General features: G+C 38.6%; 1 long non-coding RNA gene across 1 annotated transcript; it reads right to left on the bottom strand.

Moving 5' to 3' along the window:
• Positions 1–886: 886 nt before the first annotated feature.
• On the bottom strand, positions 887–1,776 carry LOC311071449. The gene is made up of 2 exons (XR_014603846.1): positions 1,683–1,776; positions 887–1,564 (listed from the first exon to the last, which is right to left on the bottom strand). It is a non-coding gene; the product is annotated as an uncharacterized lncRNA (long non-coding RNA).
• Positions 1,777–5,145: the final 3,369 nt, after the last annotated feature.

Here is a 5,145-nt window from a genome sequence, read left to right as displayed (position 1 = left end):
TCAGCTGAACAATGACACTTTTCTTTTTAGAGCAGCTTTACAGCCAAACTGAACTCTGTGTGCGTCATTGATAACTTTCCTGTTTCTAAAACAAAGCTTTTAGAAACCATTAAACAAATTGCTTTGCAAAATGATTCACTGTTTCGAGGCTCTCACACGCTGGTCAGAACAGCGGAAACTCAGCATGAAAACAGTTTTTATTGAAAGTTCAAATTTTTATTTTATCAGTTTTTATCCAATGCAATACCAAATCATGTAATACCAGTAAATATGAAATGTCTTTATAATATGTGTTAGTTTATTAAATTGTAGAGCTTGTTTTGTTTGTTTTATGGAGAGCTTGGTAATCAGACCAATTAGACACTTTTAACTACAACTCCTTTTTTATTATAAAAATGTGTCAATAAACATTAATATTTAAAAAACTGATCTGAGATCAGGTCAAATGAAATAGACAGTGGTTCATGGGTTCACAGAGATCATCGCCCCCTAGTGACGTAATGAAGCCAGTGCTGCCAGATTTGGGCAGTTTTGAGTTTGATTGTTCTGGTAAAAATTGGTTTGGCGGTTTTCAAACACCTACATTTTATAGATTAACTGGTTAATAAACAAAACTCAAATGTGCATGTAGTCAATAAAATCAGTCATCATGATGTGTAAACACACCGGCCCACTGCAGAATCGACTGGTGTTGGTGATGACATCGCTGACGAGAACACACTTTTAGCCAATCAGAGATCAGCAGACAGACGTGATCATTCATGACTGACGGGTTTTTAGTGAGATCATTTGTAGCTGTATATTCATGTGATCGCTATGTTAAAGTGTCATAAATATACAGCAAGTTGTATCTACAGTGAAGTATTGAAGCACGTTTCCGCCATGGTTGAGTAAAAAAATATGATTCTTTAAGTCATAATAATGAGACATTTTCTCATAATAATTACTTAACATCTCATAAATGCAATTAAAGTGATTGACTTTCCTACAGTTAGATTACATTGAAGTGGAAAATTTTACAGGGACAAACACCACTCACATTTTCTAAAAAATGTTGGTCCATTTTAGTAAGGGATATAAGATTATATGTTATATGTTTACTTGCATCATAATAAAGTCTGTGAAAGGTTTGATATTGTGTAGTTTGTGATCCTCCATCAGCAGCTGCAGTTTCTCTCAGCTGTATCAGTGCAGTCACTGTGACATCTGACTGACAGAGGTTTTTGTACGACTCTTTATCACTGTGTGAACACCCATTTACTGTTTGGATAGTGAAAACTCAGACAGTAATAATCTCCTGTATCTTCAGTCTGGACTCCACTGATGGTCAGAGTAAAATCACTGCCAGATCCACTGCCACTGAATCTAGATGGAGTTCCAGTATAACTGCTTGTTGCTCTATATATCAGGAGTTTAGGAGCTTCTCCAGGTTTCTGTGAGTACCAGGCTAAGAAATCATTATTATACACATTACTGCTGGTTTTACAGTTTATTCTGACTTCTTCTCCTGGTTGAACTGCTGGTATTGATGGACTCTGAGTTACAGTGATCTGTCCTCTACACTCTGGAAGAAAACACAAACATTGTCAAACAAAATTATATATATGATGATATACAGTACAAATATACATTTCACAGTTTAATAGAACTAATAATTATTGTAAAAACTGCATTACACAAACCTTGAATAAACAGTGCAATGGTCCAGATGAAGATGTTGATTGTGTTCATTGCTGTAGTTTAGTCTTGTGTGATGATGAAGAGTGTGTTCTGCTCTCAGTCATGAAGTGTTAAACTCACAGCACTATAAACACTCTCAGAGCACTGAAGCATGTGCTGACAATGCAAAGAAGTGGGCAGGATTTACAACAGCTTGTGCTGATAACAAACTCATAAACTCTACATAGAAGATTTTACTGTCAGAATAATGTTATTGAACCATTTAGTGATTAATAGCTTGTTTGCATATGACGTCACCTCACTGCGTTGCCATGGCGCGAAATGCAGATGGAGGGCAGGAAGTGATTTGCTACATTTAGAACCACTATAACAAACTCAAAATGCCTATGTTTTGCATCGTTTATGGTTGCTCAAATCAATGAAACCACGAGGAGTTTTTATCGAGTACCAAAAGTTGTTGTTCATAAGGGGGAAAAAGGCAAGAAATTGACCGAAAAACGCCGGAAAAAAATGGCTTGCAAACCTACGTCGGAAAATGCCTGTGTGTGCAGTGATCACTTTGTCAAAGGTGAATTAACTTATGTGGCTATGTTTGTGTAACGTACCAGTTTCTGAACTTTGTAAAGTCAAAGTAATTGTTTCTTCTTTTCTTTGAGTTTGTAAGTTACCCCTGTAACTGAAGACAAACTCGTAACGTTACAGGCAAAATCTTTCAATTCAGTTGAAAAATCGCTCCTCTTCATAACGTAAGGATCACGTCCAACATATGTTTTGATTTTTTTGTTGTATATTTCTCTTGTAATAGCGTCAAAAGTAGTCCAGTACGGACTTTCCGCCATCTCGTCCATTCCGCTCTTCACTTCCTGCCCTCCATCTGAATTTCGCGCGTCATCACAATCACGTGACTGCAAACCACCTATTGCACATATTTATTAGTTGTGAAGTATCTTTGTATATGTGTGATATATGTGTCATGTATATTGTGGTGGAGTGTTTAATTTTCCACAAACATCTGTGCGATGTCTTCTAGAGCAGGTTCGTTGTCATCGGTCATAGTAAGGACTCTTCGGGTTTCAGTCGGGTTTTTTTTACTTTTAGGACGTTTTTGTGGAGTTGTGGGTTTTGGGTCAGGAGGAAATGCAGGTGGGTCAGAGGTTGAAGGTTGGTCGTTCCAGGATGTTGTTGACTTGTTAGTTTGGTCACTGGTTGTAGTGGACTGGGTTACGTTAGGTTGGTCACTGGTTGTAGTGGACTGGGTTACGTTAGGTTGGTCACTGGCTGTTGCAGGTTGGCTTTGTGGCAATGTAGGGGTTGATTTGGAGGAGAGGTCGTGTTTGGTTTCAGTGAGGTCTGTAATATGTTTTTCAGCAGTATATGTAACTGTCAGAGGCCCGGCAGTCAGTAAATATTCTTCAATGTCAACTGCATCCATTGCATTTATGTCCTTTAAGTTTTTAAAAAACTGTCTCAGGACAGAGTTGGTTATGGTTAGCTCTACTGCTTCAGTGGGTGTGTTAAAGTCAGTAGTCCGCTGCATGTGCTGATGTAGGTGGTTGCTTTTCGGTTTACTTTGCATACTTTGCAGTAGGCATGTGCCGGTATTCGGTAATGCGATAAATCGCGGTAATGAATATGCACGATATTGTTATCGCGGGCACTCAAAATACCGCGAAAAATAATAATCCGAATTTAGATTTTTAGAACGCGCATTATAGCTTATTTTCCATCAACCGCTTAAACAAACACTGCATGCTGCGCGAAACACGTGCGCACTCTGATGTAAACAATCGCCACGTGTATAAGCATGCGGCCAGTGCGCACTTCTAGTCTAATGTAAACAGTCCTCACATGGAGAAGCAGCATGGTGGAAGGAGGAACGCCGCCGCCTACAGTCTATGGCCGCCGCCGAACTATCCGGATCCATCCCGCTTCTAAAAGCAGAGCTGCCAACTCGACGCATTCAGCGCGAGCCTCTTCACATGCTCACGCCACACATCCGTTTTCTCACGCAGAGAAAAATCGCGGAGCAAAGAGGACACGAAGACTGACAAACAAGACAGAGCAGGTTACTTTTGATATGAAACAGAACAATTGTGTCACATAACGTTACATTTAAACCATTTAATGACCAGCAGCATGTTAGATGACTAAAACAAATAGCCTAGATAAAGAGGAGTATTTTGCTGAATATGTGCACTGCACTTTTTTACATATGTATTATATTTTTACTTGTGTCATTACATAATTGTTATAATGAAAACCACATTATATTTGATTTAATTAGTTATTTGTAACCTTTAATAATACCAGCTGATAGGGCTCTATATGGTTACATAGCATTTTGTGAGATATTTTTTTTCATGAGAAAAAAATAACATGTGGGCTATCTACTGTAGCCTTCCTAATATTTATCCAAAATTAGTCAATATTGAATCAAGATTTAAATCAAATCCCAAGTATTGAATTGAAATCGTTAAATTTGTGTTAAGCAATAGAAACAGTAGCCTACCAGTCATTGTACCATGTAATCATTGTAACATGTTGTCACTAAACTTAATAAAATTCAGTTTAGTTACCAAATGTTTTGACAATCACAATTACACCTTGTGATGCAAGTTTTATTTATTTTTTACACCCCCCAATCCATTTGTTTCTCATGTGCAATTAAAATATCGTGATAATACCGTATACCGTGATAAAAGCTCACTCAATTAATCGCAGCATGAAAATGTGATACCGGCACATGCCTACTTTGCAGCGGTGGAAAGTTTGTTTCAAGGTTACCTGTTGAGGAGTATTGCATTTTGGGTATTTGTTTGATTGGTTTATCACAGCCCCTTCAATCTCTCCTGTGATCTGTAGTAGTGGAGGTTGTTGACTGGTGTGTGGAGAAATGGATGCAATCGGGGTTTGTAACAGAGTTATGGTGGTTTGTGAAGTTGTTGTCAAGTTTAGGGTACTGTTGAAGATACGGGTTGAAAGGTTTGTGAAATTGTATGAGCGGTTTACTTCAACTAGATGAATGTGTTTGTCCCACAAGGACATTTCAATATTTCCTGTGTTGTCTGCTATGGTGCATGTTTTGAGTTCGCATTCAGCTCCAAAAGCAGTTATGGGTTTGCTGGCAGCGTCTATTCTCTGGACTGCTGCAGATAGGTTTGAAATCTGTAATAAAGAAGGTAAATTAGAATCAAGATGGGAGAACAGGTGAAATATGAATTTACAGCTTGTAAATATGATGCTGGATATAACCCTCGGTAATCAATACACGGTCGCAGAGAACCATCCTTCTTCCCCACAAAAAAGAACCCCGCCCCCGCTGGAGAAGAGGAAGAGCGGATGAAGCTAGCCGCTAGAGAATCAGAAATATATTTCTCCATGGCCTCCCTTTCAGGAAAGAAAGCGAGTATAGTTTGCTCTTAGGCGGAGACTTACCTGGCAGTAAATCTATAGCACAGTCATAGG

The sequence above is a fragment of the Abramis brama genome (genome assembly GCF_963993115.1).
Source record: "Abramis brama genome assembly, chromosome: 20".
NCBI classification, from domain to species: domain Eukaryota; kingdom Metazoa; phylum Chordata; class Actinopteri; order Cypriniformes; family Leuciscidae; genus Abramis; species Abramis brama.
The sequence above is the reverse complement of the archived record's forward strand: the minus strand, read 5'-3'. Positions and strand labels throughout refer to the sequence as shown.